The following is a 27306-nucleotide window of genomic DNA, read 5'->3' as shown; positions in this document are numbered from 1 at the left end:
TGTCCTAAGATGCTGGGAAGCCTCAAGACACACTAAGTCCTGTATTTTGCTTACCTGTCCCTATGCATGCATTGACTATTTGGTATAGTTATTTAGTCCCTTGCTCTTTTGGGGGGAAAGCTTATGTTGCCTATGTATGAGCTGTGTTTTGAGATATCCCTAAGGGCAGTGCAAGTTGAAAGCAATCAGAGGTATCTCAAGCATTGGATTTAAGCTGAATTTAGGCATATATGACAAAGATACAGTATCCTGAAAAGCCTTCTTCAGCTGCTGCCTAATTCTGGAGCTACCCGAACTCCTTTGGTAAGTCTGTGGAGTTTTGTGGTAGTCCAGAATACACAGAAGTATCTCTGCTTTCACAGGACTAAGTCAACAAACAATACATCCCTCTTACCTAAACTAGATTGGAATAAAAATATCAGACAGTTCTCTACCTATTTTGACATCATGTTCCAATAAGCATTATCAGAGCATACCTAGGATCTATACACAGCATTAGGGCCCACACAAAGTGTGCTGCCTCCCTTTAAGATAAAGCCTAATGATTGTTACATTCAGTTAGGATGTAGAAAACAGATTCAGTTGCCTCCTTTATTGAACCAATGCAAATCCACAACTATCATCTCCCCTAGAGAATGTTATAACCACCAGGATATAGATTATTCAAGATAAGGGCAGTCTCAAACCAGTACTGTTGAAGCAGTGCCACTCTGCACAATGGTTAATTGTAGCCAGGAGGTCAATTTAGCATTTCTGAGGCTGCATCTGCACTCTCCAGTTTTAGGCACCCCTCTGCAAGGAAGATGTTAAGAGACTGGAGCAAGTCCAGAGGAGAGGTGGCAAGACGAGTATGTGGCATATGAGGAGAGGCTGAGAGAACTGGGTTTGTTCAGCCTTGAGAGAAGGTGAAAGGGAAATCTTACTGCTCTCTGCAGCTGCCAAATGGAAGGATGCAGGGATGACAGAGCCAGGCTCTTCCCAGAGGAAAAGCACAGATCTTATGCGCTGATGGCATGAGAAACAATGGGCACAAGTTAAAAAACAGGAAATTCTCTTTAGATGCAAAGAGGAGAAAATGCACCATGGAGATGGTCAGATGCCTAAGCAGGTTGCACAAAAGGGTTGTGGAATCACTACCTTTGGAGACACTAAAAAATTACTGGGCAAGTCTCCCAGCAACCTGATTTAGCTGAGCCTGCTTTGTGAGGGGGACTGGAGGTGATGCCCTCAGGAAGTCACACACAGCCTCAATTTTTCTATGATTCTGCGACTCTGTGAAAGAATAACAGAAAAGCCTATTGTAACCTCATAGTTGGAGCACCTGGTTTGCAAAACGAGATCTGAACTCTAGTCCCTAGAACCAAATGTCTACTTACATATGTGTATATACACACACAGGCACAGAGGGAGGTATTACAGCTTGGTTAAAATGGTAGACAAAACTGACCCACTTCTTTTTGAAATGCCATATATTCCTGACTCCTGGACAGAGCTTGCATTCCAGGCTGCAGATTATACATGAAGAGGAGCATCTCAAGCAACTTCAACTGAGAAAACCAGTGAGAGGGATTTGAGACATATCCCCAGTCTTCCAACTGGTTAGATTTAGGCAGAATTACACCCATTTACTGACCCCAGATAGCTCCCTCCCTCTATTCCAAGATACCTAATTTTCTCCATGCTTTTGTACAAGAAGCCTGTTTACCACATTTTCACCCAAGTCTTTGGGTGGCTTAACTGAACCATTCCCTAGCACTTAACAGTTTTCCTACACACATATCAATAGTCTTGAAAAGTTTGTGCCTTCCATGAACTAAATTCAAAAGCGTTCACCTGTTATACTGTCAATTTCTAATACACTTTACAAAAAGGCATTTTAAACTCCTGACCTTCAAGTTACTAGATGCTATAGTACTTAAATTATCAAAGTGGACACTACCTCGTTCAGAGATAGTTTAATCCTTATAAATACATGCTTTATTTGATATTATTGTTCTCTTTCGGTCTCCTTATAGGTGTGTATTATCTGTTATCTCTTGTTTTACGATGTATTCTCTTGAGAAACTGTGAAAGGGAAAACTAATTTCCAGTTCTGTGCTTTTTTTTTACAGACCTCACCACATGAGGTCTTTGTTATGGCTGCAGGCCCCAGGTGCTACAGTTACATGATATTATAATAAACATTGATATTATTATAGACTTTGTAAGACAGAGGGATGTGTAATTATGAAATTAAGCAGGAAGATGCTATAGTCAGTGAGGACTGAAGTGTAAGGAAATAGCTTCAAGAAAACGGAAAACTGTTTTTATATCTCATTAAAAATAGGCATCAGAATTTTAGCTTCTTATATATCCATATAAATAGAATAGACTTCACCTATGCAAAAGCCTCAAAATTATCTCAGCATGAAAATAGTATTTTGCACATGCAAATCTATTGTAAATAATTTTTAAAAGATTTTCACCTTTGCTTCATGTAATTAATTATTGAAATAATGCTTCTCTTACTGTTCTTACCATTCTTACTGAGTGTGGAGGTTCTGAACTATGTATTGCTCATGAATCAGTACTGAATTTGACACTGGTAATATAAGTAGAGGTGGATGTTTAAGAGATTTCATGCAGGCAGGAAATGTTGATATGTTACAGAACAAAATAAATTTCCCACCGTGATAGGTAGGTTGGAGTCTATTTCCAAACTATAGCAGAAGTCTTTGTCTTAATGTCGCTAATCATATTAGCTAAATATCACAGCAGGTAAAATCAGTTTTCAATAACACTGCTGAGTAATTTTCCAGCTAGTTTCATGCTTGGGATAATCTTATTTTTTTCTTTGTAAGTCCTGCATGGATATACTGGGGCAATTATCTTCAGGCATTTGGAAACTAAGCTAGCACAGCAGCTTGCCAGTCTGCCTTAGTGTGACCCACTGTGGTGTTTATGTTCTTGCATGCCAGTTGTTATTAGCTCACATGTGCGTGGAATACCATTTTCCTCTTTATTGGTTTAACATAATGGTATACCATGGGGAGTGTTTTCCAGAAGGGGCAGGATCTGAAGACCTTCCTTCAAAGCAGATATTTTTTATCCATACACAGGAAATGTCATTCATTCCTCCCATTTTATTTTATTCATGAACACCAAAATAGGTATCATGGAGGAGCTAATAGATTAATAGATAATGGAGAAAATAATTGCAATTATCTTCTGAGAAATCACAGTTTGCTCAGTGTTGTATAATCGTTTTCTCAGTCCGAGCCATTTGTACAATAAAGGCCAGATTAAGACTGTCCACCCCAGGAGAAGATAAATTTCACAGTAAATTTCTCAGTAAATTCAACAACCACAGGCACACGGTGTCCTTCTCTAACACTGTGATTACATCCTTCTCAGAGGTAGGGCTAACTTAAATGTCTCTGTACTTCCCCACCATAAAGCTGCTTCTAGTCTGCCCCTTCAGCTGGGCATGGTGAGTCAGGTCAGAGAACCATCAAGGTTTAAAGACACAAACAAAACAAAACAAAAGAACAACAACAACAACAAAAAGACACCCAAAATCCTCACAAAAGAAAAGTTATTTTTCCTTTATCCTAGTCTAGTGCTTACTCTGCCTCATAAACAATTGCAGAGAAACACAAGGAGCAATGCAGGGGAGCAACAAAAAGGCAGGAATGGCAAGGTCCCAAAAAGAGAGAGAAGGGAAAGGCGTCTGATTTGACCAGAATTTGAAGTTTTCATTAAAAAGAGAGATAGTATCCTAATACGAATGAGGAAATGGAAGTTAAACCGCATTCTGCAACATACCATACAGCAGTATTACATTCCTCTGGCTAGATAAGGGAGAGCACAAGCCTGTAGTGAGGGACCGCAGATGCATAAAGGTCCCCTTCTGCTTTTTCTTCACTCAGCACAGAAGGCAGAACCCCTTGCTCTGCACTGGGAACATGCAGACTCCATCCTGCAGCAGAGGACTGAACAAGTTGCTCAAAGCCACCTGCCCCTCTCAAGACACAGACCTGCTGGTGTGTGGAGGGCAGTCTGCTCCTTTGGGTCCGGTTATTGGCAACTTCTTAAATTAATGCTTCAGCTCTGCCTAAGCATGCCAAAAATGTGCCAGACCAAGGAGTAAAAAAGTTAAAACTGCAGGGCTAGAAAATATGAACAGCCTTGCTCAAGTGAGCTGTATTAATTAAAAAAAAAACCAACAACAAAAACCAGAAAAAAACAAATCAAAAAACAACAAATCATCCACAACCTGGGAAAGGTCTAATAATGCTGCAAGAAACAAATTTTTGCTCCTGTCTAATGTTACTCCCCCCGTCTCCCCAGAGTCCCTGAAGTTTCAGTCTAACCGTGCATGTCCAAAGTCCTCCGTAGCATCCAGCAAAAATGGGAGTTGGCTTAATGTCCCTCATGGTACGCAAGCATACGCTTACACAGAAGGCTGCAACAGTTCAATCAGTGCTGATATGCTCTGAAATAATTATAAATATGCATATCTCATTCATTTTGTGTTGTGGGTTAAATGTTACAAGACAACACAGAGAAAATGTTTTAGGAAGCGATTTGAAAAAGGACAAGCAGTTAAACTGCTAAATGCAAAGATACTAAGAGATCCTGAAACAGACATGATTCTAGACACCCAAATGGACAGAACCCCTCTAATTTTGATTACACCTGCCTCTTGGTAAGAATCCAAACCCCAAAAGCCTAGTTTCCAACAAGACTTATCATGTGGTTCTTTTCTGTTTAAACTGAAATAGAATAAAGCAGAAAATTATTTTATATATATACTTTTTATGTACTGGGTAATCCATACAGCAAAAAGACAATTTTATGCCCCAGCCATGGGGAAAACTTGCGTCAGTGTTTGTGCCTTATTAGATGTCAGAGGACCAGCCTGTCAGCTGTGAGTAACATCATGTGCAGGTTTCTTGATAGCTAAAAAAAAAATTACAAACAACGACTAGGAAGATTTTACTTTGCTTTGCATTTCCCCCCCCCTCTCCTCTCCAGTTAAGCCATTCATAACATACGTGGCCCACATTCTCTGATCTTTGCCTCAGTTCATGGCCAATCCCATATCCTCACTGAGGGCATTAAGCAGGTTCTCTACTTGGCTGCTGGTTTTGAGACCCACATGAGAAATCTGTACCTTTCATACACCTACCTCTCTTTCTGATTTGAAAGTTGCCCAGTGGGTAACAAAGTTATTAAGGAGAGAAAAATAAGAGTGAGCAGAGTAACAGGCAACATGGCAAGAGCAGCTTAATTTCTTTTGGAAACCAGACAAAAATATCCTTGCATATCCTAAATGCCAAAATTAAGTGGAAGGCAACTTTTCTGGGCTTCCAGTCTAAACGGAAACCAGATGTTCCAGGGTTATTTTCTCTGGTCCTTCAGAGAAGAGTTGTTTTGTCAGTAAGTTGCTTCCTCTGTCATGGCCTGAGACTTTTTCCGCTGATATTCAAGTGCACTTAAGGCTGGGAGGGGGCAGGGCAGCCAACAAACCTTTCTCTGCATTTTGGAAACTCATTATAAAAAAACAAGTTCAGCAAAAATAAGTGTGTGTTCATGCTTTTGAGTTTTAAATCTGTTTTCTTCTTTCAGATAAGAACAGCCAAATCCTCAGCTTGTCTAAATGAGAACAGAATCATTCAGCAGCACTGTGTCAATTGAAACCAAGTGACAGTCCTTGTATGTAAAACCTGATTATTTCCCACACACATCAGGTTTGATAGTTGTGCTGGCAAAAGGGTGGAAGCCACTTCTTGTTTGGATATTGCTACTGAAATAGAGAAACTGGTCTTAACTCTCCAGGCTACTGATTTGCTCCTACAGACAATCAGGTGGCAAACCCCAGGGCTGCAGTTATGGAAAGGTACTGGAGAAGGAAGGCATGTGGAAGGCCAAAATAATAATAATAAAAAAGTAAACTAGGCAATATTTAAAAAGAAATATTATCTAGTTTTATTTTTAAAAAATAAAAATAATAATAAAAGGAAACCTAGCACAATAGTCATTCCATCAGACTTTCTTCTGATGGCAACAGAAAAAATAGGATTTTATTGAGGAGGATAAACATCTACTAATTCAACAGATTGTTATTATATGTTGGAGATGGCTAGTTCTAATTTGGGTTTAAAACACTCTGGTTTGGAGATTGATGCAAAAGCTTAATTTTACATGCTGAAAATTATCAAATAACATCCTCACCATCAAGAAATCGGTATTCAGAGGCTTACACATGCATTTAGCCTTACATGCTACAGTCATGCTACAAAACAGGATGTGTAAAAGTTGAGCTAACATCTCTTTTACAGGAAAATGACTGTAACCGGTACAACTGAGGACACTTATTCTTTGAATCCAAGTCTTAATGTCAGTTCCGATGTTGATACAAGCAATGATAATTCCTTACTCTTAATGTAATAGGCCATATCAATGTATTTTTCTAGATCAAACATGACTATGAATTACATATGAAGATTTGGAGCATTTGTGTATTCTTTGTTTCAGGGTGGGTTTTTTCCCTTCATTTGTTAAAAATATTTCCTTTACTAAAAAGCAATATGCAAACTGAAAGGGGAGCAACATAAATTATATGGAGTGCTAAACTATAAACTATTGTAAAATATCTACCAGGCTACTGGGGGTATTAGGGTGAGAAAAGAAAATACTTTTAGGTAAATTTGACAATATTTAAACAAGCAAGAGAGGAATTTACACACACAGAGGTAATAATTGATACAAGGAATAATTACTTTTGAACATTTTCATTTTTATTTATAAGGAAGTGCATTTAATGTATTCCAGGATATTGTTTACAAAGGTCATCACAAATACATATAAACACAGCGGGGGAAAAAAACATAAGATGAATGAATCCTACTTTAAAAAACATGAGCTTCTTCCAGGAATGTATTATTTATTATTTATTCTACAATGATAGCAGTCTTTTAATATACTTGTTACGTGGCTAAAGAATGTCACACTTGGATTTCCTGCTTCACTAGACAAGACATATTGATACCCTAATAATAAGCATTCTAAACACAGCCTCATTTTTATCTAGGTCCACTGGTTTCTCAATTCTCAAGCCAGAAATGGAGACACTAATTTTATTTTTTTTTTTTCCATAACATGAGAATCTTCATAATGGCCCCTATGCAGAAATCAACTTGTTCATTTTTTACGGATCCCTCCTATGACTCTATGATTTCATGTAAAGCTAGCACTTAGTGTGCTGACATTTGTATTTCTTGATTTGGGACCTAGCAGTAGAAACAATCTTGCAATCTGGATTTTTTGTATCCCTCAGGAGAGTCGTGGGAAACTGTATTGCACATGTAGGCTCCTTTTTATGACCCTGCGCATTCAATCTGAGTCAACTGGGTTTGCATTTTTAAAAATGGAGGCAATGCTATGCCCCGTCTTACAGTGATGTTGCACAGCTGTGCACAGACTGAGCCCGTATTACTGTTAAAATGAAGTTTGACAAGTGCGATGAACACAGTATTAAATGAGGCAATAGCAAGACTTAAAATAAAGAAACTACAGTTCCCCTGCTTATGTTTTAGTGACCAAATTAAGCAGTCTGTAAAGGGTATTCCTATACATGTACCCTCCTCATCAGCTGTCCAAGTTCATTTTTTAGGTGAAATTAGCATTTCAGTAGCAAAAATGTCAATGTAATAGGAAACTATATCACACAAGAGTCATAAAAGGTTTCAGCTTTCTAAAACCCCTACAAAATTTTAGAATATCAGTTTCAGAAAGACCAGGAAAATTTATCTGAAAAATGTTTCCTGACAAATAGAAATAGACCTGTCTCTACCAATGTCCAAGATCAGTTCCAGAAGTAATGGGTCTATTTGAAACTGAAGGTAGAAAGCACAGGCAAGCTAGGACAGGGAAGGCATACAAGGAGAAGTGTCATTCTAAGTTTAATTAAAATGCGTACCCATTACCTCATGCCTCCACTACTAGCTGTCATTGGAGACATGACTCTGGGCTAGACAGCTTGTTCAGACTGTGGTTTATATACAGGGCTAAATGCATCTGTCCCAGAGAAGGGCTGCTCACCTCTGGGCAGGTGCTGCAGCGTGCCTTCACAGACATTACTTGGCTGTCCCCGGCTAGAGTAGACTGGCCTCATACACACTGCATGGCGTTTCCTATGGGCCTCACCTCCGTCCTGTTTTGGTGGGGCCAAACCTAGAACACAGTATTTTTTGTGTGCGTGTTTTTCCAGTTCAAAGAGTTCAAAATGTGAGATCAACACCTCTGTCCACCAGCACAGCAGTTATATGTCACATACTAAGGAAGCTGTTGTATGTCCTGGGACATAATGCAAAGGCATTTGGGGAACACAAATCTTGCCAGGAGCATTAAATAACCAAATTTATTGACATCTTGTCTTTTTTTCCTATATTGAGGGGTCTTCAAGGTGAACTATCCCCCAAACCGTAGCAGGGTTTTGTCTGACGGAGAGCTATTAGCATGCTTCAAAAGGAAGCCAGGGAAAGAATGAATACTTCCAGTCTGCAAGGCTTCGGCCCATTTCACTCTGTGCAGTTTCTTATATGGATGGACAAAACAATTACGCTGCTGCTGTAAGAAGTAACACGAGTATCTGAGACAGCATCCCAGCCACACATCTGCAATCAGGACCCTACTACTGGTCCTTTACCTCCACCCATATATCATTGTTTAGTTCATACCTGGATAAAAACCAAAGCAGTACCTAGATATAAATTACTTCTAAAGAATGCAAATGGGTGCCCTGTTCAAGCACTCAGAGCTAAGGAAATCAGGTAGGGGTAAAGAGAGAAATAACCTCATAGCACTCCTTCAGAAGCTTGTCAGATCAAGTCACAGGGAAGGCATGGATATTCATATATATAAACACAGTACCACTAAATAGTGATTAGATACCACTGTGTAATGCAAATGGATTGAATGTGAACAGCAGTATGCCGTGTGAGATTGTACAATGAAACCACAATTGCAATTATTAAACTTTGCCCAGACAAGCACATCACGGTGCAGGCAAGTTATTACTTCCCTAAATACTATTTACCAATGTCTAACTACAGTAACCAAATGTTTGGTTTGAACATGTATTTTAAAGGTTGCCTTAGCTCAGCTATTCCAGTAGCCCTATCTCCAGCAAAACCCCAGCCTAGAAAAAACTTGCGGCTGGGAAATTTTAGGGAGGGACTTCATGTATTTGTACGAAGCACCGAGGCTGAAGACCTAACTAGGAGTGCTGGTGTGTGACTGCAATTTAAGTGATTCTTATAGTTCCGTTTAATTGCGCTGTTAGGTAAGATTCTGTTCTTCACTGGAAACCTCTACTTATACCAACCTGTTAGCATAAAATAACATCAGTTACTTTTCAAAAATATTTTTCCAAGGTGTGGACTGACTACATTAGTGAATAAAGATTGGAATAGAAAAAAAAAAAACAAAAAACCAAAACCCAAACAACAAAACGAGGACGAGTGTGTGTGTGATTGAAGTTTAAAAGTACATTAATCACTCCAGAAATATAATTTGCAAATTCATTGTGTGAAGTAATTAATCAAAGCATGGCTGAGTTATAGTACTTGAGAGACTTTGATCTGACAACTGGAAGAAATATAAAGAAACTACTGGGTATCAAGCTACAGTGTTAAGACGTAAAATGTTTCTCCATGCTAGTCACAAGCTTAATTACTTCTTTTTTTCTGCTGACAGACCCAAATTAAAATAAATGGGCCACATCGAGACAAATTTCAGATGCATGGAGCACTTAAGAATATATTGTTCCCATAACACTGGAATACCATGGAATTTATTAATAAAGCTGTTCATTTTTTCTATTTTAGATGCTTAATTTAGAGATTTTGGTGTTGTTTTTATTTTTACAAGAGTATATACGCCTACCCAGATTTACAGCAGCATATGACGAGAAAAACAAGTTATGGTAAAAAACCATAAACAGTAGTCAAATATTAACCAAACTGCCTTAATATTGTCATTCCTTACTTGCACTATGAATTTCAGTTTGAATTACACATAGATTGTTCTGCTAATCCATATATGTTTAGGATTGCTGAAAGTGACTTGAGATACTTTTAAAGTACCTAAATGCACTTCTAGAGTGACTAATTGCGAGAATAAAAATGAAAATACAAAATATTTCTTGTAAAATGTATGCAAATCTATGTCTCACATTTAAAGCTTTTAGGAAGTAAATTACACTATTGCTAAAGGAAATTATTAAATCAGTGTGTGTTGCTATTATACCCTGTGAAACAACCGCTGGGGCTGGTCCATCGTACTGGAACTCCTATCAATAAGCATGCAGTCAGAAACCAGCAGTCAGGATCAGCATATCCAGGGTCAATGCTTCTAGTCATTTGCCTTAAATGAAAAACCACAAAGCTGAAATTAAGTGTCATTGTTACATCGCCTGTGTTATGGCTTTTAAAACCACAGAAGTTTATTGCCTAGTCTGTATCTAATAGTATGGATGATTATTATGTATCCAAAAAAGCAGACAAGTTAACAGCAACATATAAGAGCATTCCCCCTACCGTCCTAATCCTGATTGATAGGAAGGTCTTGAATTGCTCTTTAATCTCCAGGGTAATGATCTCACTCTTTCCCTTTCCTCTTTCTCATCCTCCCAAAGCTACCTTCCAGTATTATTTCTCCCTCTGTTTCACACAGTCTCTTACCTTCCTCTCACAGTTTTCTTCCCTGAGTTATGTGTAATTTGTATATACCAATCAGCCCAGACAACACATAATGGCTTACATTAATGAAGAAGTAGAGAAAAAAATCTCATTTTTCCCATTTGAGTGGCTAGCCAAATACAGACACTGCATTGGCTGCTGCTGCTGCTGCTGTTTTTTAGCTGTAACTCCTCTGCATGTGCTACACACAATGGCAGTGAAGGAGGCTCATTCTCCTGTTCCCACCAAATTGCATGAGCAATTATGCAGTCTTGCAGCAGTAGGCTCAAGAAACACTCCCTTTTTGCGTGTGAGCCTGTGGTACTTGTGGGTAGGCTGGAGCTGTATGAAGAAGGTGAACTATGTAAAAGGAGGAGAGCAGTAGTTAATGTACCAGCACTTCCTCTGGGAAACATACCTAAAAGCCAGGCAATTCAGAGGATGTGAACATCTTTTTTCTGTGCAATTCACTAGTGAAGTTACCCTTAAATAGGGTTTTAAAGCAGACCGTTCTTAAAAGTCTGAGACTTTAAGTTCCCCAGCACCTGGGATACACTGGCATCCTCAGATCTTACTTCGCAGCAATGAAGGAGCCAGAAACACACATGGACTATCAAGCCTGAAGTATCAGTCCTAAAGCAAAAAAGCACAATCTTTCTGCAAACTGAATCACAATCTTAAAGCAATGAAACGTCTCAATAGCAGTTCTAGACACAATGTGCTTTGCAAGCCTGAGTCTCACCATATCCTTCCTGAGGCCCTGCTTCCTTCCAGACATTGCTGCTGGTTCACAGGCGCCTGATCTCAGCTCTCAGACTATGATTTGCTGAGTTCTTATGTCACCAAAACTTTTTTTTTTGCAATCCATCTATTCCCACAACTTTTCAAAGGTTCCCTCAATCTCTTGCAAGGCTATGAAAGATGGTACAGCAGTGGTGAACAGGAGAAGCAGAGATTGTTTGGAAATTGAAATATTTTTTTAAAAAAGACAAAAAAAAAAAAGACAATGAAACAAAGCTCTTGACTCCTTCCTTGATCTACATGAGTCCATATAAGCAAATAACAATAGGGAAAGCCATACCTCAAATGGGATGTACTCTTGTTCATACCAGTTTCTTTCAAAAGTACACGTATGTCTAAAAACCTAAGTAATGATTTTATTTTTAAAGATTTCAAGCAAAAAAAAGCTTGTCTTTTCACCCACAATGAGCAACTGATTAAGTAGTTTTCCAGAAGAACTTAATCAGGGAAAAAAAGGATTGCAAGGACACTTGAAAAATCGTCATGGTTTAACTCCAGCCAGCGACTGAGCCCCTGGCAGCCGCTCCCTCACTCCCCCCACAGTGGGATGCGGGAGAGAATAGAGAGAGTAAAAGTGAGAAAACTCGTGGGCTGAGATAAAGACAGTTTAATAGGGAAAGCAAAACCCATGAATACAACCAAAACAAAACAGGGAATTCATTTGCCACTTCCCATCAGCAGGCGGGTGTTCAGCCATCCCCAGGAAAGCCAGGCTCCATCACGTGTAACGGTTACTCAGGAAGACAAATGCCATAATGACGAACGTCCCCACCTCCTCCTTCTTCCCCCAGCTTATATATACTCAGCATGATGCCATATTGTATGGAATATCCCTTTGGCTAGTTCAGGTCAGCTGCCCTGGCTGTGTCTCCTCCCCATGTCCCATGCCCCTCCAGCCCTCTGGCTGGCAGGGCTGAGAAACTGAAAAGTCCGTGACTTGGTATAAACATCACCCAGCAACAGTAACAACCAAACCCATCAGTGTGCTGTCAGCATTGTTCTCACACCAAATCCAAAACACAGCACCGCACCAGCTACTATGAAGAAAATTAATTCTGTTCCAGCCAAAACCAGGAAAAAAATAGAGCATCAGTCAATCCAGAACATCATTACCTCCGGTTATATTTCTTGGAAATTTGTTCTTATGCACTTTTTTCAATATCTTACAGATAGAAGGCAAATTACGTGACTGTAGCCTCTTTCCTCTTGCCTCAATTCCATTTTCTTTCAATAAATGTGTTTACCATGAGAAAACAGAATAGAAGTGTTTGACGCTGAAGACAAACCTGGAGGGAGGATGTAGAAGAGCAGGAAAGCAGTGAAAAGGAGGCAGAATAAGGATCTTTATGAACAAAAGGAAAAGGTAAAGGGACACAAGTAAGTAAAACACAAAAGGGAAAAAAGGAGAAATGGTGAAATGTATCAAATGGTAGAGAAATTTTTTTGATAGCAACCTAACTTTTAGCTTTAAAGGACAATGTCTAACTGTTGCATTAACAATAGTCAGAGCTTTATTTTGTCTGTACAAATAAAACTCGTAAGTTCTGGTACCTTTTAGCAACTTTTTTTTTTTTATTTATTTTCTGATGTCTTTTTGTACCTCACAAAGAGAGGTAAGATTCTTCTCTGTTGGTACAAAGCATTTCTTTGAATTTTTGTAAATTCTTATGTTGTCTTACCACACGTAATGTGAATGTTACACGTCTGCAGACACTTAATCTTGATTTTCCTCCTAGTGACATTCAAACTGTGTAACCTTAATTTCTCACAGAAAAGTGAACAATGTTCCACAAAAACAAACATCTGTTTCTTTCATCACTTCGCTTTACCAGCAGGTTATTTCCAGAATCTTCTATCCTCTTATCCTCTTTCGTTTGAAGGAAATGAAAAATTACTGATATGATTGCTAGGAATTCTCCTTTAGCAACCTTTGAGGCTCCTTGAAGTTGTGAGGTATCCAGTGAAATCAAGTCATTACAGAGAATGTACACCACCATCCATGGTTCTCCATGTTCTGAATTATGAGCCTATATGAGATCAATATCAAGTCTCATGAAAAATATTATTGCTCTTTCTTTAAATAAAGTCTTCAGCAAAGACCGTCTCTGTCTTAGGTGGCTGTGGATACATTTAATTTGTTTCTTTTTTTCCAAATTGAGTAGTTTTCCCCAAAATATGTATCATTCTGTATCATTACCAGATAACATTACCATTTTGTACCATTACAAGATGTCATTCAGTTTCCACACTGTGGACGTGTTAACAACTGAAGATTTCCAAAAGCATGGATCTGATCCCTTTTAATGTCCTTTCCCCTCATAGTTAGAGCTTGGGGTTCCTCAGTACCCTCTGATTACCTTTCCATGGGGTTCCATGGGGTTCTTTCTTGAATGTGAACTGGAGAAATTTCTTAAATCTGGTTGTCCAAGAAAAAAAAATATTCTTCTCTCTTTTGCATCTGAAAATTCATGGGAAATTTTAAAAATAAAATTGCCAACATTTTTGTGAAATTCTCTAGAGGAGGACATTTTATGGTCCAGATCTTACAGTCAGAAAACAGAAAAAGGAAAGTTAATGTCATAAACCCAAAGTCAAACAGGGGAAAAATGTGGTTGCATGTGGGATAGTACCTGAAAGTTTTGGATAGTATCCCCAGCTCCTCAACCTCTTAGGTTAGGCTTATAACTTAAGCTTCTGGAAATTTACTTCACTGGCTCTGAAAACTGTTCTCTGTGCTGGTATAACATACCGCAGAAAAAAATGGAAGACATCAGAAATTTGTGATTTATTGGTTCGAGATCTGCAAGCACTTAAATGTAGAATGAAACAGGAGGGGGAGCTCTCAGTACACCGGCCAACGACGGAGGCACGCTCCAGCGCAGCAATTTTTCCCAAGCCACCCACGAAAGGTGGATCAGCTCTCCTTTTGCTTTCAGCAGGTAAAAGGTATAATTTTCTCACCTGGAGAGCGTAACCTTCAGCATTTACTGGCGCAATAGTTATCTTAAAATTGTGTCTTCCCTTCATTAAAACCTTTCTTGATCACTGGTAATATATGGTACCTTGTTGGATTACACAGGAAAAAGAGAGCTAATTATCTTCTCACCTTTGCCTTGTTGATAAATATGTAACTTGGTTCAGCAAGCAACTATAGCAAACAGCTAGAGAAAGAGCACGGACAACACCAGTAGCAAGGCAGAGATTCAAGAAGTGTTGCACAGCAAGAGAATCACGCGCAACTGCTTTCTGCCTCATTCTGTCTGCTAGGTCTTTACTTCACATGTTTGCAGATCAGCACCACAACCTTCTGCCCTGTGGCCCTAAATGCCAAATGCAAACCACGCCTCAGTCTGTGATCTACCGATGACAAGATCACCACTAGAAATCACATCTCCTCGTTGCAGCTCTTTCCCCATTTATTGCAAGGTGCTGCACTCACTCGGCTTGAAATCAAGTAGACACTTGGGATGTCTGAAAAGGAAACAGCTAATTATAGAGTTACACATGCAAGTAACAGGGCAAAGAAGTTAATTTTATAAGCAAACCCAGAATCTATCGAAATCAGTCAGGAATAAATCATCCAGCTATTGCTGCATAGCAATTTTAGAGCAGGTTACAAGAACATGCAGGAGGATTGAAACAAAGGTTTAATAGGCTAGACACAGAGGGTAGACTGTATATATTTTGAATCATCACCCATTATAAATCTGTAATAAAACAGGACAATTTCTAGAGCAATAACCCTAGGTAAGACATGTATGACTCAGAAAAAAATCTTTAAATGGTTCTAAAATTACCTGATTTTACTCACCTGGTAATTCTGCAAGTATTGTATCTTCAAAAGAGAAAACAATGGGACATTTTCTATCCTTTTATTATGAGTTGGATTCAGCCCACTGAATACGGTAAAATCAATAGATTTTAGGTAAGCTACAATAAGAAGAAAGGCTTAGAGAAAGATTATGAATAAAAACAATACTTGAGACAAATCAACAGTAAATTTTGATTATTAAATACTTACCAACTGTTCATGATTGGTCTCTGAAGTCAGAAAAAACAGCTGAATTAAGTCAAATGATAATACCAGTAAGAAATCTGAATAGGTGGCAAAAAGAGTTCCCAGGATAGTCCAGGGAATCGAAAGAAGATTTAGATGAGGCTTGCTTACTTTAGCAAACCAGATGCTGAGAAACAAGCATACACTACAGAAGACAAAGAGCTAGTAAAGCTGGAAAACCAAAGTTCATCCAAGTATGATCCAAAAAAAAGTAACCTTCAGATCAGACTGGAAAATTAGAATAAGGTTTCTAATTGCCAGAGAAGTAAAACAGCAACCTAACTACTTTTAAGATCAAACTGGATACATTTCTCAAAATACGACATGGCTGCCAGCAGCAGCAGAGAGCTGTTACCCAGGACATTCTTTCTTATCTCATGTCCTTAACAAACAGCGGCCTGTCAGCACTGGTTGGTATTCCACAAACATAAAAAGAAGCTAAATTTGTCAAATGCACTTTAGAAGTAAATTATCCACTGCAAATTATTCACTAGTTTTATTATTCTGTAACTCATGCAGTGAACGTAGTTCATCTAACATTAATGAATTCTCTTAGTAGGACTAAACTAAAGATTTGTGGTTAAGCGCTCAAATGACATGCATTAGACTCTCAGGGAATGCTGGCTACTATTTACTTCCCTGACATCGAGATTTTGCCGTTTGTTTGGTTTTGGGTTTGGTTTTTTTTAATTTTTTCTCTGGGACACATATTCTCTCCATCAAGGATATATGTAAAAACTTCTAAAATGAAAATGTACTTTGAAAGTAAGAACTGCTGGGTCCAAAACCTGTGTGTATTGATACATCCGCAAGGCCCTCCACTGACCTAGCATCTAGTCTCTCTGATGAAAGCTATCTACATATGATTTTATATATAAATATTTTTATATATATATATAAAGTTACAGGGAAACATCTAAATAGTGATCCCAAAGTTGTAGAAAAACAAACACAATAGTCTCATTTATCTGTGAAAATGAAAAAAAGAGCATCAGCAATGGAAAACATTAACTGTTGTGGCAAAAGCAGAGACCATGCTAAATCAAATTGGAAATGAAGACAGATTTAAAAAAATGAGAAGTTCTATACTCTGTCTTAATGGAAGGATCTAGAAAGTGGCTTTGAAAAATGCTCAACCACTAAACAAAGAATATCCAAATGGATAGACAAGAATTCACTAAAAATTGGCGAACGGGCAAAGGGAATAAAAAGCAAATTGATCATAAAAATTTCAGTTTTCAGCTAGAAAAAAAAGACTGTTAATAATACAAGAAAGCAAAATCTCTTCCACAGTGGGTGACTTCCATTTTCATCCGCAGCTTTCAAACATTTTGACAAAAAAAATGCATATATAAGATGATTTTCTTTTCAACCAAATTTTGGGTCAACCACTAACAAAAAAGAACTTGTTTTCAGGCTATTAATATTAAGCATCACTCTGAATGGAATTAATAGCAGAATGGAGGAGGATAAACTGGGATCAGAGAAAGATGCTGAAGCTTATTGAAGGGTCTGTTTGTCATCACACCTAGGCGATTTGCCCTAGCGTCCTATGAATTTACTAAATAGGGGCTTGAGCTACAGATTTGGAGGCGTGGGTGTTGGAGTTTGATGTGTAGCTGTACTTAATTGATAGAAGAGCTTTCACGGGAAAGTTTTGTTTTATTTATTTGTAGTTGTTCCTAATTTTCTTTCTGATTTGGATCTGGTTTACTTGTGGTATATAGATAAGAAATTATTGGTTCAGTCATGCTGTTGGTGTGAATGACATGGCTTCTTGTTTTGTTTGCTTCTATCACCAGCAACATGCTTGCTGCCAACACTGTTCCTGTATTTTATTCAAGGATGGTTCAAGATATTAAGTTGTTATTAACAGCCTTAGGAGCAGGAACAGAGGCCATGTATCAGGTACACATCCTGAAGCTTCATTCGGTCTGCTGCTCCCTCTTTCCAAGACAACAGTGGTTTCTATTTCTGCAAAGCATCAGAAATGTGGAAGGCCCCTTACTGACACATGTTATAGAACAGCCTTGGACAGTAGCTGGAGAGCTCTGAGCTCCTGGAAGCTAGATCTCACGTTTCCTGGGGTACCACACACATGCATTTTTGCATGGCTACTTGTTTTTCACAGAGCTTATTCCTGGCATTATGTAGCGTTCATGATCCAAACCAGTCTTCAGGAATGGAGGTATGAATCACTGAAATGAGCCTAGGCATGCTACAGTTAAGCAATTTTCCTCTTGTCCAAATCTTCTGAATCTGCATGGTCCAAAAATGGCCAAGTGGAGAAAGCAGAAGAGCCTACCCTTACTCAGAAGTACTTAATTTACGGTCATGTACCTTTAAAATTCATTATCCATTTGCAGATACAGGTCTTTGTGCTCCACTGTTTACACTTCTAAATCAAAAGAATTCTTTACCTAGCAAATTTAAGTGAAGCTCGGGCTCTGCAAGTGGAGCGACCCAATCAGAAAGAAAGAGAAGGAAATAAAACCAAAACAGTGAAATGACCCCCCTCGTTTCCTCTGAAAGAAGAAAGTTAAGGTGTGGGTCATTTGCAGATTTAGTTTTGGAGCACGTTGGGAGGTACTCGGCTACAGCTAAAATGGCTGCCATTATAAAATCTTGGGTAGACGAGATGCATAGTAGATAAAGTGGTAACCAGTGTCTCCCTTGGAGCACTTTAACAACTTGGTCTGATTTCGTAAGCGGTCTGATTGTACATGTGCAAATGCTTCCATATAAAGGTTAGGCACCCATTGTTATTGCAGCGTCTGTTAAAAAAGATAGCCATATCGGTTGCTAGGAGATGGCAGACTTCTCCTGGAGAAAAATCACTCCTGATAAAAAAAATGATTTTACATAAAGACCCTCTTAAATATAAATATCTTTGACAGCAGCTATTATTATTCACTGAGCTCCTTCACAACTGAATAAATGGCAGAAAAATATATTATTTGAATACCATTATATCCTAAAGTGTTAAATAGATTTTTCTCCCTTTTCTCCCCTCCCTTTTTTTGTTACTCCGAAGTGGTATTTGCTTCCAGCTAAAATTGCTGCCTTCCTTTTTCTATAGACCATTCCATGAAAGAAACATTCAGAGAACTGAGCTCAAAAATTGAACTCACTTGTCTTCCCTTCCACCGTAAAACCAGCTTCACTTAAAATGAATTGTACAGTAAGATAAACACTTTATCAGGAAGGAACTTGGATGCAAAAAAAGACAAAAAAAAAACCTGCAGCAAGTCTTCACAAATGGGTGGCTGGGAGAAGGCAGGTGGGAGGCTGTGCCACATGAAAGCAACCAACCGTCCAATTTCATTTCAATAATGTTTGTAATTTTCTTCCTACTGGGGTGGCTGGAAGTACAGCTGCCCTATAGTTGTGTCCATGTGCTCAGCTTTTGGTGAAAATGACCTTAACAAATAAAACATGAAACAAACTATATACTTGCTGTTTTAAACTTGTGTAGTCAATAAATGAAACAATAATCTTTCCTAATTTAGTGTGCTCATAGTTGCTATTGTGGACATGAGAACTCCCCAGCTGCAGAACACAAAGGCATGCTGCCTGCACAATATGGGGTTTCAGCAGCTGTGCTTTCCATTGACTGGAGCTGGGAGAAATGTAGATCAAATACCGACAATAAAAGATCGATGTTGTAAATATTAGCATGAGAAAGAGTGCACCAAACTCTGAGTGTGTCCTTTTTTTGTGTGGTTGTAATAAAGTTTCTCAAGAATTCTGCATGCAGGGGGCCGTGTGTGTGCACGCATGTGTGTGAAGTGCCTCCGAATCAGGCAGCAACATGTTTCCTTAAACAAATATTGACAGGAATCCTTCAGTTTATTTGGAATTTTCCTGAGAAAGCTGCAACAATACGGTAATACCTCTTCACTGCTTTTCACACAGTTGTTTCAACTGTTGGCACCAGGAAATCCTTATTGTTTTAATCAATACCACTTGGAGTGATGACATGTTTCTTTTTTTCTTCTAGTGACGGACACGGTGCATTTCCTTGCACAAAGTTCTCATGAGGGGCTTTCGTGCTGTGCTGAGTACATCCAACAGCAAATGTGTATTTGCCAGAGGGCTGAAATAAAGGGTCACCATTTTTTCCTCCTCCATTTTTTATCCTGATACTTTATGCTTCATTGCTGTACTTTCAAATTCACAAATGACCCCGAGAAAAGCAATGGGACTACTGTCAACAGTTATAATGAAACATCTGAGGAATATCTGGAAGCAGGAGTTGTTCATTTAGTGAAGCTTTGAATTTAACCTTGATGCTGCCTTCCTCTTCCGTCTCCTTTCTACTACTTTCACTTGAACAAAAACCATGCAGTAATGCTTTAAATGCATTCTTTAATGCTTTACATTAATTACAGACTTGATTAAAGTTATTAAGGTAATTTGAATGTAATATGTGTATACTCAACTAATATACTATGATGAATGTTATTACAGCACCATACTTTGCTCTGCAATTGGATACAGTATATAGCGCAAACAGAAAGGAGAGCTAAGAAATGTCTTCTCTTAAGGCATGTGGAAAAGAACTCAGACTTTGTCACTGTGCTGGTGACAGCAAGGGAATACTCCATTTCTACTGCTCATAGAACAGGCAGGGCCCTCACTCCCTGTTCCCACAGACCCCAGGCAATGAAGGAATTCACCACCCGCAGCACTCCTGTCAATGTTTGGGGCAAAAAGAAAAAATGCACTTGTTTGCATAGTGCTATATGTGTTCACTGCCCAGCACAATGAATAACTGTGCAAAATAAATATTTCTGACTTCAAACTTTTACAACTTAACACATGCCCTTTAAAGAGCTTAATTGCAGCAGCTGCACATCCACTGATCTGCTGAAGCTTATGTGTTTTGACATCCTCTTCATTCCTTTTTTTCTGCCTTGATCAAGTAAAATTGTAGCTTCCAAGCTTCATTCAGTTAAGTATTGCAAAGCAAACAGCATTTTGTGCTTTCCTTTTCTTTTTTTTCCCCCTCTCATTTCTTCTCTTTTTCCATGACTGAGACTTCCTGTTTACCTCTCACAGACCTTGGCATCACCCTTCAGTCCCAAACCCCCTCCTTCTGTGCCATCCTGTACCACTCCATACAAAAATGTATCTTTGACAGTAGCTTTAATGAAAGTGGGATTAAAGCCCACTTTATTTGTTTCACAAGGCTCAAGCCTATGAGTTGCTGAATGCATTTTCTTCTCATTGATGTTGTGTATAAGTAACTGCATCATGGTTTGCATTTCTGTAATTAAGGCTCAAAAAGCCCTAGAACCATCTCATCTTATTTTGCTGGTGTAAAACCAATGAGAGTAACTGAAAGAAGTAGCAGTAATGCACATTTTAGTTTCTGAAACAGTGTAGGTATCACATGGAGCATACAAATGGTTGCATTGCTGGTTTTTTCAATCTCTGAACTAATTTCTCTGTTTCAAACATGACCGGTCTAAGATCTCAAACAGTCAGTTCAAGGAGGGAAAAAATCATTACTGACACTTAGATCTTGCAATAATATAATAAATATGTTTTCCATTCTGCTAAGTTATAAATCAGTCACGAGGTAAATGCCTGAAATAAATTATTTTTTAGAACACTCATAATTAACCATCTTATCTGGGGCAAATGCAGATCCTTATTCCCTAAAACAATGTTTAAGGGCAAATACCTTTATCTGAAAAGAGTAAAGATCATGGTCATTTCCCTGGAAATTGTTCCAAAAGTGAGAACTCTATGAGTTGTAAATTATTATTGCTATGTTGGAAGATTAATGAGGACCTTCCTAAAAAAGTTTATAAACTGAAGAAAGAATTAAGGCATTCATAGCATTTTGTGTATTTGTAAGACTTAAATTCAATAGAAGAAAGCATACAATAAACATGAAAGGGAAAAAAGCAATATATCCGGAAGAACACCTACAGATTACCTCCTTTTTTTTGTTCCAAGTGTACATAAATTAATTGCTGCTTCATATACAGAAGCAACTTTGGACAATGGGACTATGACTGTAAAATGCTCTTCAAAAAGAGCTTTGTGAGATTTGTCCATGTTAAGTTTGAACAAATTTTTTTCTGAAATTCCTTTTAAAAATGATGAACAACTCTAGACTGAAGCACATACCTGGTTTTGTGTTGTAGTCAACCACGAAAATTAAGAAACACATTTTGAAATGTCTTGAACTACAGCCTATCTGACTATGATGGACATTTGGTTTTAACATCACCAGTGTTTAATGCCAATTCTCTAACAAATGCATGTAGCTGGGTAGGACACAGCCGGGTACACAGCCGAGTACAGCACAAAACTTTCAAAGTGTTAGGGATGGTAAAATTACCTTTGACTTCAGTGGAATAGGACATACCTCACTTAAATAACTGACTCACAACACTTTTGACATTTATCCCATCCATCTCTTTAAAAACACATCTAATTAGTTGAACTTGATCCAGGCAACTTTTAAAAATTGCAATAAAAATAAATAAATCCCTTGATATACCCATTTTACTAGCAATAAATAGAGAAAAGTCTGAATCTAAATGCTAGCTTTGACCCCTGCTCCTGGCACAAAGTTAATGTGCAGAAGGAAGGAAAAAAAAAGAAAAAAAAAAAAAGTCTTTTATCAAAAGTCAATTCAAAGCTCGATATAAAGTTCAAACCTTTTGCAGCATACATTATCATTAAGATGAAATATTTAGTGGCTCTATATTCTGGTCATCTTTTGACAATAACCTAAAATGTCTCAGAGGTGGCGGGTGCTGGAGAATTCAGTCACTTTTTAAAGAATATCTCATTTTTCAGGAAGAATGGTTGAAAACTGCTAATTTGTATTAGCATACCATTAATTAAATTGCACTTCCCATTTTAAAGTCCTGAACAAATTTTATAAACATTAAAAATTTTAGCTGCTTTGAATCATTTACAGTAGCTTTATAAAACCTTGAAGCATTGCTATTTAATAGCCATCTCCATCTCTTGCCCAGTGAATGGGTATAACTCTTTGTCTTGTGGACAATAGGAAGTCACATTTTGGGCTTCATGCAATATTCTTCAGAGATAAGTTCATCACAAATTATAGCTACTAATAATGTTTCAGGCTTCCCTATGTGATAGTCGCAAGGTGAACACAAGGTTGGAGTAAAATTAAAGTAGAACCAATCTTACACTTTCTTCAGATTAAAACCTCACTAATATCTAATATTTGAATTTAAGCAAATGTTTAAAAAGTAAAGCTCTTGTGATTATTATATGAGCATTAAAGCAAAGTGGAATTTGGATTCCTAAAATCGCATTCCATTCACATGGATATACACACAGGAGAAAAAAGATTTTAAATGCTTGTTTTTGTTTGAAACTCCACTCATGGAGATAATTCACATGCACGAGGCAGGAAAAAAGATACTTCTCCGTGGGGTTTCAGAACAGCACTCCAAACAAAGAACACTCTGAGACTTTCAGTATCATCATCACCCATTGTGTTACATTTCCATGAGACTTTACCAACCAAAGAGGATTAGGCTGATCTGGTATCAAAGGCTAAGATCTTTGATATTTCATGTCCATTGCTATCAGCCATACTTACAAAGAGTGTCTTCTCTGTGACGAGTCCCACTCCAATCAGCAGGTTCAGTTGTGACAGCTAGTCATCACTGGAGCAGGTGACAGTTGTGCCATTGCAGGAGACAGCAGCGGGGAAACCTCTGCTTCTGAGAAGTATAGCCCAGGTCTCTCTGCTGTAAAGGAGAACATAACCATGGACACCTTTGCCAGATCTTCTGATGAGCGTTAAGGGCTTGGGCCAAGCATGGCTCCCTTGTCTCATCCATTCCCTTCATCTTTCTTTTCTGTAATGCCACAGAGAACAAAAGAGCAGCTATTTTGCACTTGCCTGAGTAGAAAGTTCTGGATAACACTTATATAATGCAACACTTGAGAAGATAACCATAAATTTTAAGTATATATTTAAACAAATAAACTATAAACTTTTCCACCTGAATATACGCAGAGCAAAACATTCAGTGAAAATAATGGGAATGAAGCTGAAGTTAACTTAAAAAACCAGCTGCATTAACAATGGAAAGCTACTTTTTTTTCTTTTTCTTTTTTTTTTGCTTTTAATTCTCTCTCCTCTGGCAACAATGTTCCAGAGAAACCAGCTTCACAGAAAATGAGCAAGCAAACAAGTGTCTAGTCACTAGACCTACACTGGCAGTAAGGACTGCCCAGATCAGATCTAATGCCATTTTGAGGCTGATTTCACAGAGGAAATGAACCCTTTGATTTATTTAATTTATTTGAATATTTGACTGACTCTTGTTTCCTTGTCTTCAGTGATTACTTTTTTTTAAGTCTGAGAGTAAGATCCAGATTGTTGTGACAATTGTGAGAACAAATCACTATTTATACATATACTTAGAAGAAAAAGTGCTACTGCTGATAATTATGAAACTGGATAAAATCAGCAAAACATGTTGCATGGGAAACCAGTTCTTTCCTCTTCCTTTACATCTCAAACTTGGAAACAGAACTGCAGTAATCTATTGGTGATACAGTGATGTAGGCTCTAGTACTTCAGTCAGGTCTGTTGGACTCCACACTCTTACCTGAGTGTTCATGTAATTCTGCCTTTCCTGTTTTGTAGGAATGTGAAGACGACTGACTCATTTGCACAAAATGTCAGCAGCCAGAAAACTTGAATAATTTTCCCTTTTGTTCACAACCACCTAAACTGTGTAAGAAATAACTCTGTACGCTTTGGTCTTGAAAAAATCCACCAGATGACTCCTGGCTTCTTAAATGTATAACTCACGCCTCAGTTAACCTGTATTTCCTTGAAAATGCCAGCCCCTGATTGTGTGGAATTGAGGGTAAAAAACTACTGGGGAAGGGAAGCCTCAGGGATCAGCTTTCCCTGGAGCCAGCTAGTCACACCTGCACACATACACGTACACACATACAACCCATGCTTCTCACAGCAGAGTTGTGTTTTGTGTGCATTTTATTTTGTTTTTACAGTTAAACTGAGGTTTGCATGCACAAAATTACAATATTTTTTTCTTAGTTGCATGATGAATAAGGGCCACGGTTTGTATGTTTGCTCTTGAGTGACAAAACATAGGTATTTAAGAATAAACACTAGAAAGAAGGGATACGTTTTTGGTTTTAAACATCTGTTTTAAAGTGTTATGAGGGAGTGAAATTAAATTTAATAATCTCTCTTCCTTCCTCTACTTTTGAAATCCTAAGACAATGTGGTAGGACATGTGTTTCAGATCTAGTGTGGTATTTTCAGATGTAGACAATTCATTATCCGTGGTTCTCCTTTTCTGCATAAACCATGATTTTTCTAAGTACAAAATTGTCCGCTAAATTGTCCCCAGGTTGCACAACACAAAACAGCATTTGTGTATAATAAGGCATTACATCCACCTGTTATAAGATAGTGTTTATTCTGCACATTTTGTTTTCTCTGTTGGATTACGGCCAGTAAACTCAATAGTTTGTTGGAAAGCAAAGGATCTTACATGTGAAATTGTCCAATTTATTATATGTAAGTTTAATCAACTGTCAGCCCTTTTTCAAGGGAGTAGAAGGGAGGTTATTCCATGCTTTTTAATGGATATTTTTCCAGTGAAAAATTAATTTTTAATATCTTTGTCATATCCTAACTCACGTGTGTGTGCTTAATTCAGGCCACAGGGTGTGAGCTAACTTAGACAACCAGCTACAGGACTTCTGCACCCACATTAACCACACACTTGAAAATGCTCATCAGTTGCGCTATCTACCTGCTTTTTCTGACTTACACAATGTTTTCTGGACAATTTTGATCATACCTGTGCCCATCTTTATGCCTACAGCAGTATGCCTCAGGGCATCACCCCTTCTTGGACCAGATCAGCCCAACCAGGAGAACTTTACCACACAGAAGCTAAATCTTTTGACTGAATGTCCATTTAAATCAGTCAGTTGAATACAAAGCAGCAAGTGACATAACATTTTTTTCTCTCCCCCGCAGAACAGAACTGTGCTTAATTAGGCATTTAAGAGAGACTTAACTTCTACAGTTCTCACCACACATGTTATTTTCAAGCAGCTCAATGATCTGAAACACCAATTAGTTTCAATTCACACCTATTATCCTCCTTTAGTTCACCCTTAATTCAAAGTCCAAATTCCCTTCCTTGTCAAAAAGTGATAATTTTGTCTTTTTGTAAGTGTTTCCTCTGAAGTTCTGAAAACTATAGTGCCAAATGCCATTACTTAAAACTTCATATGGAGGCCTTACACCATTTGCCAAGTTCCCTGTTTTCATGGCTTTATGCTCAGCATATTCTCTTGCTTTCCCTCTGTTAATGAACAGAGTTTCACCTCCCTTGAAACATACTCTCTCTTCAACACTCCTCTTCCTAAACCAGGTATAAATTTTTACATGACACCATAGCGACACCACCAAAGGGGACTAAGATGGCTGCAGTCTCATAAAACACTGCAAGTAAATGTGACAGAAGTTAAAGCAGAAAGGCTGAAACATCCCATCTTCCCCTTTCTCACACATCACAAGCCATTCGGCAATAACATCAGAAAAGCACTCAGTGTTTAATATAAAAACAGCAGAAGCTGTCAAAATCTACATGAGTTAAGGATGCTTACAAAAAAAAAACACCTCCTCTATTATTTATCAGTTAATTTCCTGACCACTCATATTCACCAGTCAATAGTCCAAAGGGTGACAAAGGGTGAGGAATTTTTATTTATTTATTTATTTATTTTACGATATATGCTTATCAGCCCATAAAATTCATGATATCCACAGACCTGTGGGCACAGGTTACGGTAATCCCTTATTTGTTCCAAATATTATTATTACTTAATACCTAAAGTAATGGGGGGGAATATATATTCCTTAAATATGCCTTTTGTCTGAATGTCTTTTCTGCAACTTAAATCAGGTCACACTTAGTAGAAGAATCAGAAAAAAACAATTCAGTATCAACATAGGCACTTTTAAAATGCATTTGTTATTACTATATAGCACTATTTTTTCCTTTTGAAAAGTAATGCTCGTCAATTCTGCTGACTGATTATCTTAATTGCCCTTATTAACTTTTTTAATAGTTTATTCTACATAATCATAAAATTGCTCAGCTGTTGCTTAGTTTGTGAATGCTTATTTTTAATTTTGTGAGAAATATAAGAGGTGGGATGACATTTCAAAACTCCTGCTGATGAACTGACAATACAGAATTACCCATCACTGCCAAATAACTTTCCCTCCATATAGAGTAAAAGGTTACTTACCTGTGCACCTGATGCTCTTTCATACACATTGTCTATACAAATTAGCATGTTGCATATACTGCTTCCAGCCACTGCAAAACAAAAAATAAGTTAAACATTAATCTTTTCTGTTAAGCTGCCAGTGTTGCTCAAAATCTGCTGGAGTGCCTTTTAAGTCCAGCCCACCATCAAATCTCTACACATTTCATGTCTATCTGACAAGTTTTACATGTGATTCTCTTTATTATGGTGACAGACTACATAAAAATGTATAGTGTTTGTATTTTTTTAAAAAAAAACCAAACCACAAAACAACAAAACAAAGCCGTTTGGGTTTTTTTTTTTTTTTTCCAAAAAGTGGAGAGACAGTTCTACACTTGATGATGGGTTTTTCAGAAAAAGATGATATGAATCTGTTGGTTTGGC

The 27306-nt window shown here is 37.9% G+C and overlaps 1 long non-coding RNA gene across 1 annotated transcript; it reads right to left on the bottom strand.

Moving 5' to 3' along the window:
* Positions 1 to 12557: 12557 nt before the first annotated feature.
* LOC121083876 lies at positions 12558 to 26978 on the bottom strand. The gene is made up of 3 exons (XR_005826513.1): positions 26902 to 26978; positions 23183 to 23444; positions 12558 to 15455 (listed from the first exon to the last, which is right to left on the bottom strand). It is a non-coding gene; the product is annotated as an uncharacterized LOC121083876 (long non-coding RNA).
* Positions 26979 to 27306: the final 328 nt, after the last annotated feature.

Source organism: Falco naumanni, chromosome 2 (assembly GCF_017639655.2).
Source record: "Falco naumanni isolate bFalNau1 chromosome 2, bFalNau1.pat, whole genome shotgun sequence".
NCBI classification, from domain to species: Eukaryota; Metazoa; Chordata; class Aves; order Falconiformes; family Falconidae; genus Falco; species Falco naumanni.
The sequence above is the reverse complement of the archived record's forward strand: the minus strand, read 5'-3'. Positions and strand labels throughout refer to the sequence as shown.